Raw genomic sequence first — 16929 nt, 5'->3', positions numbered from 1 at the left:
CATTTCATACACTGAAAAATAATTTTTTTTTGCGAAACTATCTAATTCTTTTAGTTTGGAACTAACGTCATTAAAAATTGTCTAAGAAAGTATTTTTACGTATTAAACGTGAACATTACTGAAAAAAAATTGTCTCTTCAAAAAAATTTTCAAAATCTTTTCTAAGACATTTCATACAGTGAAAAATAATTTTTTTTTGCGAAACTATCTAATTCTTTTAGTTTGGAACTAACGTCATTAAAAATTGTCTAAGAAAGTTTTTTTACGTACTAAAAGTGAACATTACTGAAAAAAAATTGTCTTTCAAAAAAAATTTTTCAAAAATTTTTCCAAGACACTTCATACAGTGAAAAATAATTTTTTTTTGCGAAACTATCTAATTCTTTTAGTTTGGAACTAACGTCATTAAAAATTGTCTAAGAAAGTTTTTTTACGTACTAAAAATGAACATTATTGAAAAAAAATTGTCTTTTCAAAAAAAATTTTCCAAGACATTTCATACAGTGAAAAATAATTTTTTTTTGAGAAACTATCTAATTCTTTTAGTTTGGAACTAACGTCATTAAAAATTGTCTAAGAAAGTTTTTTACGTACTAAAAGTGAACATTATTTAAAAAAAAGTGTCTTTTCAAAAAATTTTTTCCAGGACATTTCATACAGTGAAAAATAATTTTTTTTTGCGAAACTATCTAATTCTTTTAGTTTGGAAGTAACGTCATTAAAGATTGTCTAAGAAAGTTTTTTTACATACTAAAAGTGAACATTATTGAAAAAAAATTGTCTTTTCAAAAAAATGTTTCAAAAATTTTTCTAAGACATTTCATACAGTGAAAAATAATTTTTTTTTGCGAAACTATCTAATTCTTTTAATTTGGAACTAACGTCATTAAAAATTGTCTAAGAAAGTTTTTTCAAGTTTTAAAAATGAACATTATTGAAAAAAAATTGTCTTTTCAAAAAAATTTTTCCAAGACATTTCATACAGTGAAAAATAATTTTTTTTTGCGAAACTATCTAATTCTTTTAGTTTGGAACTAACGTCATTAAAGATTGTCTAAGAAAGTTTTTTTACGTACTAAAAGTGAACATTATTGAAATAAAATTGTCTTTTCAAAAAAAATTTTCAAAAATTTTTCCAAGACATTTCATACAGTGAAAATTAATTTTTTTTTGCGAAACTATCTAATTCTTTTAGTTTGGAAGTAACGTCATTAAAAATTGTCTAAGAAATTTTTTTTACGTACTAAAAGTGAACATTATTGAAAAAAAATTGTCTTTTCAAAAAAATTTTTCAAAAATTTTTCTAAGACATTTCATACAGTGAAAAATAATTTTTTTTTGTGAAACTATCTAATTCTTTTAGTTTGGAACTAACGTCATTAAAAATTGTCTAAGAAAGTTTTTTTACGTACTAAAAGTGAACATTATTGAAAAAAAATTGTCTTTTCAAAAAAATTTTTCAAAAATTTTTCTAAGACATTTCATACAGTGAAAAATAATTTTTTTTTGCGAAACTATCCAATTCTTTTAGTTTGGAACTAACGTCATTAAAAATTGTCTAAGAAAGTTTTTTTACGTACTAAAAGTGAACATTATTGAAAAAAAATTGTCTTTTCAAAAAAATTTTTCAAAAATTTTTCCAAGACATTTCATACAGTGAAAAATAATTTTTTTTTGCGAAACTATCTAATTCTTTTAGTTTGGAACTAACGTCATTAAAAATTGTCTAAGAAAGTATTTTTACGTATTAAACGTGAACATTACTGAAAAAAAATTGTCTCTTCAAAAAAATTTTCAAAATTTTGTCTAAGACATTTCATACAGTGAAAAATAATTTTTTTTTGCGAAACTATCTAATTCTTTTAGTTTGGAACTAACGTCATTAAAAATTGTCTAAGAAAGTTTTTTTACGTACTAACAGTGAACATTATTGAAAAAAAACTGTCTTTAAAAAAAATTTTTCAAAAATTTTTCCAAGACACTTCATACAGTAAAAAATAATTTTTTTTTGCGAAACTATCTAATTCTTTTAGTTTGGAACTAACGTCATTAAAAATTGTCTAAGAAAGTTTTTTACGTACTAAAAGTGAACATTATTTAAAAAAAAGTGTCTTTTCAAAAAATTTTTTCCAGGACATTTCATACAGTGAAAAATAATTTTTTTTTGCGAAACTATCTAATTCTTTTAGTTTGGAACTAACGTCATTAAAAATTGTCTAAGAAAGTTTTTTTACGTACTAAAAATGAACATTATTGAAAAAAAATTGTCTTTTTAAAAAAATTTTTCCAAGACATTTCATACAGTGAAAAATAATTTTTTTTTGAGAAACTATCTAATTCTTTTAGTTTGGAAGTAACGTCATTAAAAATTGTCTAAGAAAGTTTTTTTACGTACTAAAAATGAACATTATTGAAAAAGAATTGTCTTTTCAAAAAAATTTTTCAAAAATTTTTCTAAGACATTTCATACAGTGAAAAATAATTTTTTTTTGCAAAACTATCTAATTCTTTTAGTTTGGAACTAACGTCATTAAAAATTGTCTAAGAAAGTTTTTTTACATACTAAAAATGAACATTATTGAAAAAAAATTGTATTTTCAAAAAAATTTTTCAAAAATTTTTCTAAGACATTTCATACAGTGAAAAATAATTTTTTTTTGCGAAACTATCTAGATCTTTTATTTTGGAACTAACGTCATTAAAAATTGTCTAAGAAAGTTTTTTTACGTACTAAAAATGAACATTATTGAAAAAAAATTGTCTTTTCAAAAATATTTTCCAAGACATTTCATACAGTGAAAAATAATTTTTTTTTGCGAAACTATCTAATTCTTTTAGTTTGGAACTAACGTCGTTAAAAATTGTCTAAGAAAGTTTTTTCACGTACTAAAAGTGAACATTATTGAAAAAAAATTGTCTTTTCAAAAAAATTTTTCAAAAACTTTTCCAAGACATTTCATACAGTGAAAAATAATTTTTTTTTGCGAAACTATCTAATTCTTTTAGTTTGGAACTAACGTCATTAAAAATTGTCTAAGAAAGTATTTTTACGTATTAAACGTGAACATTACTGAAAAAAAATTGTCTCTTCAAAAAAATTTTCAAAATTTTTTCTAAGACATTTCATACAGTGAAAAATAATTTTTTTTTGCGAAACTATCTAATTCTTTTAGTTTGGAACTAACGTCATTAAAAATTGTCTAAGAAAGTTTTTTTACGTACTAAAAGTGAACATTATTGAAAAAAAATTGTCTTTCAAAAAAAATTTTTCAAAAATTTTTCCAAGACACTTCATACAGTGAAAAATAATTTTTTTTTGCGAAACTATCTAATTCTTTTAGTTTGGAACTAACGTCATTAAAAATTGTCTAAGAAAGTTTTTTTACGTACTAAAAATGAACATTATTGAAAAAAAATTGTCTTTTCAAAAAAAATTTTCCAAGACATTTCATACAGTAAAAAATAATTTTTTTTTGCGAAACTATCTAATTCTTTTAATTTGGAACTAACGTCATTAAAAATTGTCTAAGAAAGTTTTTTACGTACTAAAAGTGAACATTATTTAAAAAAAATTGTCTTTTCAAAAAATTTTTTCCAGGACATTTCATACAGTGAAAAATAATTTTTTTTTGCGAAACTATCTAATTCTTTTAGTTTGGAACTAACGTCATTAAAAATTGTCTAAGAAAGTTTTTTACGTACTAAAAATGAACATTATTGAAAAAAAATTGTCTTTTTAAAAAAAATTTTCCAAGACATTTCATACAGTAAAAAATAATTTTTTTTTGCGAAACTATCTAATTCTTTTAGTTTGGAACTAACGTCATTAGAAATTGTCTAAGAAAGTTTTTTTACGTACTAAAAATGAACATTATTGAAAAAAAATTGTCTTTTCAAAAAAATTTTTAAAATTTTTCTAAGACATTTCATACAGTGAAAAATAATTTTTTTTTGCGAAACTATCTAATTCTTTTAGTTTGGAACTAACGTCATTAAAAATTGTCTAAGAAAGTTTTTTTACGTACTAAAAGTGAACATTATTGAAAAAAATTGTCTTTTCAAAAAAACTTTTCAAAAATTTTTCTAAGACATTTCATACACTGAAAAATAATTTTTTTTTGCGAAACTATCTAATTCTTTTAGTTTGGAAGTAACGTCATTAAAAATTGTCTAAGAAAGTTTTTTTACATACTAAAAGTGAACATTATTGAAAAAAAATTGTCTTTTCAAAAAAATGTTTCAAAAATTTTTCTAAGACATTTCATACAGTGAAAAATAATTTTTTTTTGCGAAACTATCTAATTCTTTTAATTTGGAACTAACGTCATTAAAAATTGTCTAAGAAAGTTTTTTCAAGTTTTAAAAATGAACATTATTGAAAAAAAATTGTCTTTTCAAAAAAATTTTTCCATGACATTTCATACAGTGAAAAATAATTTTTTTTTGCGAAACTATCTAATTCTTTTAGTTTGGAACTAACGTCATTAAAGATTGTCTAAGAAAGTTTTTTTACGTACTAAAAGTGAACATTATTGAAAAAAAATTGTCTTTTCAAAAAAAATTTTCAAAAATTTTTCCAAGACATTTCATACAGTGAAAATTAATTTTTTTTTGCGAAACTATCTAATTCTTTTAGTTTGGAAGTAACGTCATTAAAAATTGTCTAAGAAATTTTTTTTACGTACTAAAAGTGAACATTATTGAAAAAAAATTGTCTTTTCAAAAAAATTTTTCAAAAATTTTTCTAAGACATTTCATACAGTGAAAAATAATTTTTTTTTGTGAAACTATCTAATTCTTTTAGTTTGGAACTAACGTCATTAAAAATTGTCTAAGAAAGTTTTTTTACGTACTAAAAGTGAACATTATTGAAAAAAAATTGTCTTTTCAAAAAAAATTTTCAAAAATTTTTCTAAGACATTTCATACAGTGAAAAATAGTTTTTTTTGCGAAACTATCTAATTCTTTTAGTTTGGAAGTAACGTCATTAAAAATTGTCTAAGAAAGTTTTTTTACGTACTAAAAATGAACATTATTGAAAAAAAATTGTCTTTTCAAAAAAATTTTTCAAAAATTTTTCTAAGACATTTCATACAGTGAAAAATAATTTTTTTTTGCGAAACTATCTAATTCTTTTAGTTTGGAAGTAACGTCATTAAAAATTGTCTAAGAAAGTTTTTTTACATACTAAAAATGAACATTATTGAAAAAAAATTGTCTTTTCAAAAAAATTTTTCAAAAATTTTTCTAAGACATTTCATACAGTGAAAAATAATTTTTTTTTGCGAAACTATCTAGATCTTTTATTTTGGAACTAACGTCATTAAAAATTGTCCAAGACAGTTTTTTTACGTACTAAAAATGAACATTATTGAAAAAAAATTGTCTTTTCAAAAATATTTTCCAAGACATTTCATACAGTGAAAAATAATTTTTTTTGCGAAACTATCTAATTCTTTTAGTTTGGAACTAACGTCGTTAAAAATTGTCTAAGAAAGTTTTTTTACGTACTAAAAGTGAACATTATTGAAAAAAAATTGTCTTTCCAAAAAAATTTTTCAAAAATTTTTCCAAGACATTTCCTACAGTGAAAATTAATTTTTTTTTGCGAAACTATCTAATCCTTTTAGTTTGGAACTAACGTCATTAAAAACTGTCTAAGAAAGTTTTTTTACCTACTAAAAGAGTACATTAATGAAAAAAATTGTCTTTTCAAAAAAACTTTTCAAAAATTTTTCTAAGACATTTCATACAGTGAAAAATAATTTTTTTTTGCGAAACTATCTAATTCTTTTAGTTTGGAACTAACGTCATTAAAAATTGTCTAAGAAAGTTTTTTTACGTACTAAAAATGAACATTATTGAAAAAAAATTGTCTTTTCAAAAAAATTTTTCCAAGACATTTCATACAGTGAAAAATAATTTTTTTATTGCGAAACTATCTAATTCTTTTAGTTTGGAAATAACGTCATTAAAAATTGTCTAAGAAAGTTTTTTTACGTACTAAAAGTGAACATTATTGAAAAAAAATTGTCTTTTCAAAAAAATTTTTCCAAGACATTTCATACAGTGAAAAATAATTTTTTTTTGCGAAACTATCTAATTCTTTTAGTTTGGAACTAACGTCATTAAAAATTGTCTAAGAAAGTTTTTTTACGTACTAAAAGTGAACATTATTGAAAAAAATTGTCTTTTCAAAAAAACTTTTCAAAAATTTTTCTAAGACATTTCATACAGTGAAAAATAATTTTTTTTTGCGAAACTATCTAATTCTTTTAGTTTGGAAGTAACGTCATTAAAGATTGTCTAAGAAAGTTTTTTTACATACTAAAAGTGAACATTATTGAAAAAAAATTGTCTTTTCAAAAAAATGTTTCAAAAATTTTTCTAAGACATTTCATACAGTGAAAAATAATTTTTTTTTGCGAAACTATCTAATTCTTTTAGTTTGGAACTAACGTCATTAAAAATTGTCTAAGAAAGTTTTTTTACGTACTAAAAGTGAACATTATTGAAAAAAAATTGTCTTTCAAAAAAAATTTTTCAAAAATTTTTCCAAGACACTTCATACAGTGAAAAATAATTTTTTTTTGCGAAACTATCTAATTCTTTTAGTTTGGAACTAACGTCATTAAAAATTGTCTAAGAAAGTTTTTTTACGTACTAAAAATGAACATTATTGAAAAAAAATTGTCTTTTCAAAAAAAATTTTCCAAGACATTTCATACAGTAAAAAATAATTTTTTTTTGCGAAACTATCTAATTCTTTTAGTTTGGAACTAACGTCATTAAAAATTGTCTAAGAAAGTTTTTTACGTACTAAAAATGAACATTATTGAAAAAAAATTGTCTTTTTAAAAAAAATTTTCCAAGACATTTCATACAGTAAAAAATAATTTTTTTTTGCGAAACTATCTAATTCTTTTAGTTTGGAACTAACGTCATTAAAAATTGTCTAAGAAAGTTTTTTTACGTACTAAAAATGAACATTATTGAAAAAAAATTGTCTTTTCAAAAAAATTTTTAAAATTTTTCTAAGACATTTCATACAGTGAAAAATAATTTTTTTTTGCGAAACTATCTAATTCTTTTAGTTTGGAACTAACGTCATTAAAAATTGTCTAAGAAAGTTTTTTTACGTACTAAAAGTGAACATTATTGAAAAAAATTGTCTTTTCAAAAAAACTTTTCAAAAATTTTTCTAAGACATTTCATACACTGAAAAATAATTTTTTTTTGCGAAACTATCTAATTCTTTTAGTTTGGAACTAACGTCATTAAAAATTGTCTAAGAAAGTTTTTTTACGTACTAAAAATGAACATTATTGAAGAAAAATTGTCTTTTTAAAAAAATTTTTCCAAGACATTTCATACAGTGAAAAATAATTTTTTTTTGCGAAACTATCTAATTCTTTTAGTTTGGAAGTAACGTCATTAAAAATTGTCTAAGAAAGTTTTTTTACATACTAAAAGTGAACATTATTGAAAAAAAATTGTCTTTTCAAAAAAATGTTTCAAAAATTTTTCTAAGACATTTCATACAGTGAAAAATAATTTTTTTTTGCGAAACTATCTAATTCTTTTAATTTGGAACTAACGTCATTAAAAATTGTCTAAGAAAGTTTTTTCAAGTTTTAAAAATGAACATTATTGAAAAAAAATTGTCTTTTCAAAAAAATTTTTCCATGACATTTCATACAGTGAAAAATAATTTTTTTTTGCGAAACTATCTAATTCTTTTAGTTTGGAACTAACGTCATTAAAGATTGTCTAAGAAAGTTTTTTTACGTACTAAAAGTGAACATTATTGAAAAAAAATTGTCTTTTCAAAAAAAATTTTCAAAAATTTTTCCAAGACATTTCATACAGTGAAAATTAATTTTTTTTTGCGAAACTATCTAATTCTTTTAGTTTGGAAGTAACGTCATTAAAAATTGTCTAAGAAATTTTTTTTACGTACTAAAAGTGAACATTATTGAAAAAAAATTGTCTTTTCAAAAAAATTTTTCAAAAATTTTTCTAAGACATTTCATACAGTGAAAAATAATTTTTTTTTGTGAAACTATCTAATTCTTTTAGTTTGGAACTAACGTCATTAAAAATTGTCTAAGAAAGTTTTTTTACGTACTAAAAGTGAACATTATTGAAAAAAAATTGTCTTTTCAAAAAAATTTTTCAAAAATTTTTCTAAGACATTTCATACAGTGAAAAATAATTTTTTTTTGCGAAACTATCCAATTCTTTTAGTTTGGAACTAACGTCATTAAAAATTGTCTAAGAAAGTTTTTTTACGTACTAAAAGTGAACATTATTGAAAAAAAATTGTCTTTTCAAAAAAAATTTTCAAAAATTTTTCTAAGACATTTCATACAGTGAAAAATAGTTTTTTTTGCGAAACTATCTAATTCTTTTAGTTTGGAAGTAACGTCATTAAAAATTGTCTAAGAAAGTTTTTTTACGTACTAAAAATGAACATTATTGAAAAAAAATTGTCTTTTCAAAAAAATTTTTCAAAAATTTTTCTAAGACATTTCATACAGTGAAAAATAATTTTTTTTTGCGAAACTATCTAATTCTTTTAGTTTGGAAGTAACGTCATTAAAAATTGTCTAAGAAAGTTTTTTTACATACTAAAAATGAACATTATTGAAAAAAAATTGTCTTTTCAAAAAAATTTTTCAAAAATTTTTCTAAGACATTTCATACAGTGAAAAATAATTTTTTTTTGCGAAACTATCTAGATCTTTTATTTTGGAACTAACGTCATTAAAAATTGTCCAAGACAGTTTTTTTACGTACTAAAAATGAACATTATTGAAAAAAAATTGTCTTTTCAAAAATATTTTCCAAGACATTTCATACAGTGAAAAATAATTTTTTTTGCGAAACTATCTAATTCTTTTAGTTTGGAACTAACGTCGTTAAAAATTGTCTAAGAAAGTTTTTTTACGTACTAAAAGTGAACATTATTGAAAAAAAATTGTCTTTCCAAAAAAATTTTTCAAAAATTTTTCCAAGACATTTCCTACAGTGAAAATTAATTTTTTTTTGCGAAACTATCTAATCCTTTTAGTTTGGAACTAACGTCATTAAAAACTGTCTAAGAAAGTTTTTTTACCTACTAAAAGAGTACATTAATGAAAAAAATTGTCTTTTCAAAAAAACTTTTCAAAAATTTTTCTAAGACATTTCATACAGTGAAAAATAATTTTTTTTTGCGAAACTATCTAATTCTTTTAGTTTGGAACTAACGTCATTAAAAATTGTCTAAGAAAGTTTTTTTACGTACTAAAAATGAACATTATTGAAAAAAAATTGTCTTTTCAAAAAAATTTTTCCAAGACATTTCATACAGTGAAAAATAATTTTTTTATTGCGAAACTATCTAATTCTTTTAGTTTGGAAATAACGTCATTAAAAATTGTCTAAGAAAGTTTTTTTACGTACTAAAAGTGAACATTATTGAAAAAAAATTGTCTTTTCAAAAAAATTTTTCCAAGACATTTCATACAGTGAAAAATAATTTTTTTTTGCGAAACTATCTAATTCTTTTAGTTTGGAACTAACGTCATTAAAAATTGTCTGAGAAAGTTTTTTTACGTACTAAAAGTGAACATTATTGAAAAAAATTGTCTTTTCAAAAAAACTTTTCAAAAATTTTTCTAAGACATTTCATACAGTGAAAAATAATTTTTTTTTGCGAAACTATCTAATTCTTTTAATTTGGAACTAACGTCATTAAAAATTGTCTAAGAAAGTTTTTTCACGTTTTAAAAATGAACATTATTGAAAAAAAATTGTCTTTTCAAAAAAATTTTTCCAAGACATTTCATACAGTGAAAAATAAGTTTTTTTTGCGAAACTATCTAATTCTTTTAGTTTGGAACTAACGTCATTAAAAATTGTCTAAGAAAGTTTTTTTACGTACTAAAAATGAACATTATTGAAAAAAAATTGTCTTTTCAAAAAAATTTTTCAAAAATTTTTCTAAGACATTTCATACAGTGAAAAATAATTTTTTTTTGCGAAACTATCTAATTCTTTTAGTTTGGAAGTAACGTCATTAAAAATTGTCTAAGAAAGTTTTTTTACATACTAAAAATGAACATTATTGAAAAAAAATTGTCTTTTCAAAAAAATTTTTCAAAAATTTTTCTAAGACATTTCATACAGTGAAAAATAATTTTTTTTTGCGAAACTATCTAGATCTTTTATTTTGGAACTAACGTCATTAAAAATTGTCTAAGACAGTTTTTTTACGTACTAAAAATGAACATTATTGAAAAAAAATTGTCTTTTCAAAAATATTTTCCAAGACATTTCATACAGTGAAAAATAATTTTTTTTGCGAAACTATCTAATTCTTTTAGTTTGGAACTAACGTCGTTAAAAATTGTCTAAGAAAGTTTTTTTACGTACTAAAAGTGAACATTATTGAAAAAAAATTGTCTTTCCAAAAAAATTTTTCAAAAATTTTTCCAAGACATTTCATACAGTGAAAAATAATTTTTTTTTTCGAAACTATCTAATCCTTTTAGTTTGGAACTAACGTCATTAAAAACTGTCTAAGAAAGTTTTTTTACGTACTAAAAGAGTACATTAATGAAAAAAATTGTCTTTTCAAAAAAACTTTTCAAAAATGTTTCTAAGACATTTCATACAGTGAAAAATAATTTTTTTTTGCGAAACTATCTAATTCTTTTAGTTTGGAACTAACGTCATTAAAAATTGTCTAAGAAAGTTTTTTTACGTACTAAAAATGAACATTATTGAAAAAAAATTGTCTTTTCAAAAAAATTTTTCCAAGACATTTCATACAGTGAAAAATAATTTTTTTATTGCGAAACTATCTAATTCTTTTAGTTTGGAACTAACGTCATTAAAAATTGTCTAAGAAAGTTTCTTTACGTACTAAAAGTGAACATTATTGAAAAAAAATTGTCTTTTCAAAAAAATTTTTCCAAGACATTTCATACAGTGAAAAATAATTTTTTTTTGCGAAACTATCTAATTCTTTTAGTTTGGAACTAACGTCATTAAAAATTGTCTAAGAAAGTTTTTTTACGTACTAAAAGTGAAAATTATTGAAAAAAAATTGTCTTTTCAAAAAATATATTTCTAAGACATTTCATACAGTGAAAAATAATTTTTTTTTGCGAAACTGTCTAATTCTTTTTGTTTGAAACTAACGTCATTAAAAATTGTCTAAGAAAGTTTTTTTACGTACTAAAAGTGAAAATTATTGAAAAAAAATTGTCTTTTCAAAAACATTTTTCTAAGACATTCCATACAGTGAAAAATAATTTTTTTTTGCGAAACTGTCTAATTCTTTTTGTTTGAAACTAACGTCATTAAAAATTGTCTAAGAAAGTTTTTTTACGTACTAAAAGTGAAAATTATTGAAAAAAAATTGTCTTTTCAAAAAAATTTTTCTAAGACATTTCATACAGTGAAAAGTAATTTTTTTTTGCGAAACTGTCTAATTCTTTTTGTTTGAAACTAAAGTCATGAAAAATTGTCTAAGAAAGTTTTTTTACGTACTAAAAGTGAAAATTAATGAAACAAATTTTCTTTTCAAAACAAATTTTCAAAATGTTTTCCAAGACATTTCATACAGTGAAAAATAATTTTTTTTCGCGAAACTGTCTAATTCTTATTGTTTGAAACTAACGTCATTAAAAATTGTCTAAGAAAGTATTTTTACGTATTAAACGTGAACATTACTGAAAAAAAATTGTCTCTTCAAAAAAATTTTCAAAATTTTTTCTAAGACATTTCATACAGTGAAAAATAATTTTTTTTTGCGAAACTATCTAATTCTTTTAGTTTGGAACTAACGTCATTAAAAATTGTCTAAGAAAGTTTTTTTACGTACTAAAAGTGAACATTATTGAAAAAAAATTGTCTTTCAAAAAAAATTTTTCAAAAACTTTTTCCAGGACATTTCATACAGTGAAAAATAATTTTTTTTTGCGAAACTATCTAATTCTTTTAGTTTGGAACTAACGTCATTAAAAATTGTCTAAGAAAGTTTTTTACGTACTAAAAATGAACATTATTGAAAAAAAATTATCTTTTTAAAAAAAATTTTCCAAGACATTTCATACAGTAAAAAATAATTTTTTTTTGCGAAACTATCTAATTCTTTTAGTTTGGAACTAACGTCATTAGAAATTGTCTAAGAAAGTTTTTTTACGTACTAAAAATGAACATTATTGAAAAAAAATTGTCTTTTCAAAAAAATTTTTAAAATTTTTCTAAGACATTTCATACAGTGAAAAATAATTTTTTTTTGCGAAACTATCTAATTCTTTTAGTTTGGAACTAACGTCATTAAAAATTGTCTAAGAAAGTTTTTTTACGTACTAAAAGTGAACATTATTGAAAAAAATTGTCTTTTCAAAAAAACTTTTCAAAAATTTTTCTAAGACATTTCATACACTGAAAAATAATTTTTTTTTGCGAAACTATCTAATTCTTTTAGTTTGGAACTAACGTCATTAAAAATTGTCTAAGAAAGTTTTTTTACGTACTAAAAATGAACATTATTGAAGAAAAATTGTCTTTTTAAAAAAATTTTTCCAAGACATTTCATACAGTGAAAAATAATTTTTTTTTGCGAAACTATCTAATTCTTTTAGTTTGGAAGTAACGTCATTAAAAATTGTCTAAGAAAGTTTTTTTACATACTAAAAGTGAACATTATTGAAAAAAAATTGTCTTTTCAAAAAAATGTTTCAAAAATTTTTCTAAGACATTTCATACAGTGAAAAATAATTTTTTTTTGCTAAAATATCTAATTCTTTTAATTTGGAACTAACGTCATTAAAAATTGTCTAAGAAAGTTTTTTCAAGTTTTAAAAATGAACATTATTGAAAAAAAATTGTCTTTTCAAAAAAATTTTTCCATGACATTTCATACAGTGAAAAATAATTTTTTTTTGCGAAACTATCTAATTCTTTTAGTTTGGAACTAACGTCATTAAAGATTGTCTAAGAAAGTTTTTTTACGTACTAAAAGTGAACATTATTGAAAAAAAATTGTCTTTTCAAAAAAAATTTTCAAAAATTTTTCCAAGACATTTCATACAGTGAAAATTAATTTTTTTTTGCGAAACTATCTAATTCTTTTAGTTTGGAAGTAACGTCATTAAAAATTGTCTAAGAAATTTTTTTTACGTACTAAAAGTGAACATTATTGAAAAAAAATTGTCTTTTCAAAAAAATTTTTCAAAAATTTTTCTAAGACATTTCATACAGTGAAAAATAATTTTTTTTTGTGAAACTATCTAATTCTTTTAGTTTGGAACTAACGTCATTAAAAATTGTCTAAGAAAGTTTTTTTACGTACTAAAAGTGAACATTATTGAAAAAAAATTGTCTTTTCAAAAAAATTTTTCAAAAATTTTTCTAAGACATTTCATACAGTGAAAAATAATTTTTTTTTGCGAAACTATCCAATTCTTTTAGTTTGGAACTAACGTCATTAAAAATTGTCTAAGAAAGTTTTTTTACGTACTAAAAGTGAACATTATTGAAAAAAAATTGTCTTTTCAAAAAAAATTTTCAAAAATTTTTCTAAGACATTTCATACAGTGAAAAATAGTTTTTTTTGCGAAACTATCTAATTCTTTTAGTTTGGAACTAACGTCATTAAAAATTGTCTAAGAAAGTTTTTTCACGTTTTAAAAATGAACATTATTGAAAAAAAATTGTCTTTTCAAAAAAATTTTTCCAAGACATTTCATACAGTGAAAAATAAGTTTTTTTTGCGAAACTATCTAATTCTTTTAGTTTGGAACTAACGTCATTAAAAATTGTCTAAGAAAGTTTTTTTACGTACTAAAAATGAACATTATTGAAAAAAAATTGTCTTTTCAAAAAAATTTTTCAAAAATTTTTCTAAGACATTTCATACAGTGAAAAATAATTTTTTTTTGCGAAACTATCTAATTCTTTTAGTTTGGAAGTAACGTCATTAAAAATTGTCTAAGAAAGTTTTTTTACATACTAAAAATGAACATTATTGAAAAAAAATTGTCTTTTCAAAAAAATTTTTCAAAAATTTTTCTAAGACATTTCATACAGTGAAAAATAATTTTTTTTTGCGAAACTATCTAGATCTTTTATTTTGGAACTAACGTCATTAAAAATTGTCTAAGACAGTTTTTTTACGTACTAAAAATGAACATTATTGAAAAAAAATTGTCTTTTCAAAAATATTTTCCAAGACATTTCATACAGTGAAAAATAATTTTTTTTGCGAAACTATCTAATTCTTTTAGTTTGGAACTAACGTCGTTAAAAATTGTCTAAGAAAGTTTTTTTACGTACTAAAAGTGAACATTATTGAAAAAAAATTGTCTTTCCAAAAAAATTTTTCAAAAATTTTTCCAAGACATTTCATACAGTGAAAAATAATTTTTTTTTTCGAAACTATCTAATCCTTTTAGTTTGGAACTAACGTCATTAAAAACTGTCTAAGAAAGTTTTTTTACGTACTAAAAGAGTACATTAATGAAAAAAATTGTCTTTTCAAAAAAACTTTTCAAAAATGTTTCTAAGACATTTCATACAGTGAAAAATAATTTTTTTTGCGAAACTATCTAATTCTTTTAGTTTGGAACTAACGTCGTTAAAAATTGTCTAAGAAAGTTTTTTTACGTACTAAAAGTGAACATTATTGAAAAAAAATTGTCTTTCCAAAAAAATTTTTCAAAAATTTTTCCAAGACATTTCCTACAGTGAAAATTAATTTTTTTTTGCGAAACTATCTAATCCTTTTAGTTTGGAACTAACGTCATTAAAAACTGTCTAAGAAAGTTTTTTTACCTACTAAAAGAGTACATTAATGAAAAAAATTGTCTTTTCAAAAAAACTTTTCAAAAATTTTTCTAAGACATTTCATACAGTGAAAAATAATTTTTTTTTGCGAAACTATCTAATTCTTTTAGTTTGGAACTAACGTCATTAAAAATTGTCTAAGAAAGTTTTTTTACGTACTAAAAATGAACATTATTGAAAAAAAATTGTCTTTTCAAAAAAATTTTTCCAAGACATTTCATACAGTGAAAAATAATTTTTTTATTGCGAAACTATCTAATTCTTTTAGTTTGGAAATAACGTCATTAAAAATTGTCTAAGAAAGTTTTTTTACGTACTAAAAGTGAACATTATTGAAAAAAAATTGTCTTTTCAAAAAAATTTTTCCAAGACATTTCATACAGTGAAAAATAATTTTTTTTTGCGAAACTATCTAATTCTTTTAGTTTGGAACTAACGTCATTAAAAATTGTCTAAGAAAGTTTTTTTACGTACTAAAAGTGAACATTATTGAAAAAAATTGTCTTTTCAAAAAAACTTTTCAAAAATTTTTCTAAGACATTTCATACAGTGAAAAATAATTTTTTTTTGCGAAACTATCTAATTCTTTTAGTTTGGAAGTAACGTCATTAAAGATTGTCTAAGAAAGTTTTTTTACATACTAAAAGTGAACATTATTGAAAAAAAATTGTCTTTTCAAAAAAATGTTTCAAAAATTTTTCTAAGACATTTCATACAGTGAAAAATAATTTTTTTTTGCGAAACTATCTAATTCTTTTAATTTGGAACTAACGTCATTAAAAATTGTCTAAGAAAGTTTTTTCACGTTTTAAAAATGAACATTATTGAAAAAAAATTGTCTTTTCAAAAAAATTTTTCCAAGACATTTCATACAGTGAAAAATAAGTTTTTTTTGCGAAACTATCTAATTCTTTTAGTTTGGAACTAACGTCATTAAAAATTGTCTAAGAAAGTTTTTTTACGTACTAAAAATGAACATTATTGAAAAAAAATTGTCTTTTCAAAAAAATTTTTCAAAAATTTTCTAAGACATTTCATACAGTGAAAAATAATTTTTTTTTGCGAAACTATCTAATTCTTTTAGTTTGGAAGTAACGTCATTAAAAATTGTCTAAGAAAGTTTTTTTACATACTAAAAATTAACATTATTGAAAAAAAATTGTCTTTTCAAAAAAATTTTTCAAAAATTTTTCTAAGACATTTCATACAGTGAAAAATAATTTTTTTTTGCGAAACTATCTAGATCTTTTATTTTGGAACTAACGTCATTAAAAATTGTCTAAGACAGTTTTTTTACGTACTAAAAATGAACATTATTGAAAAAAAATTGTCTTTTCAAAAATATTTTCCAAGACATTTCATACAGTGAAAAATAATTTTTTTTGCGAAACTATCTAATTCTTTTAGTTTGGAACTAACGTCGTTAAAAATTGTCTAAGAAAGTTTTTTTACGTACTAAAAGTGAACATTATTGAAAAAAAATTGTCTTTCCAAAAAAATTTTTCAAAAATTTTTCCAAGACATTTCATACAGTGAAAAATAATTTTTTTTTTCGAAACTATCTAATCCTTTTAGTTTGGAACTAACGTCATTAAAAACTGTCTAAGAAAGTTTTTTTACGTACTAAAAGAGTACATTAATGAAAAAAATTGTCTTTTCAAAAAAACTTTTCAAAAATGTTTCTAAGACATTTCATACAGTGAAAAATAATTTTTTTTTGCGAAACTATCTAATTCTTTTAGTTTGGAACTAACGTCATTAAAAATTGTCTAAGAAAGTTTTTTTACGTACTAAAAATGAACATTATTGAAAAAAAATTGTCTTTTCAAAAAAATTTTTCCAAGACATTTCATACAGTGAAAAATAATTTTTTTATTGCGAAACTATCTAATTCTTTTAGTTTGGAACTAACGTCATTAAAAATTGTCTAAGAAAGTTTCTTTACGTACTAAAAGTGAACATTATTGAAAAAAAATTGTCTTTTCAAAAAAATTTTTCCAAGACATTTCATACAGTGAAAAATAATTTTTTTTTGCGAAACTATCTAATTCTTTTAGTTTGGAACTAACGTCATTAAAAATTGTC

The sequence above is a fragment of the Aplidium turbinatum genome, chromosome 14 (assembly GCF_918807975.1).
Source record: "Aplidium turbinatum chromosome 14, kaAplTurb1.1, whole genome shotgun sequence".
NCBI lineage: Eukaryota > Metazoa > Chordata > Ascidiacea > Aplousobranchia > Polyclinidae > Aplidium > Aplidium turbinatum.
Note: the sequence above shows the minus strand (reverse complement) of the source record.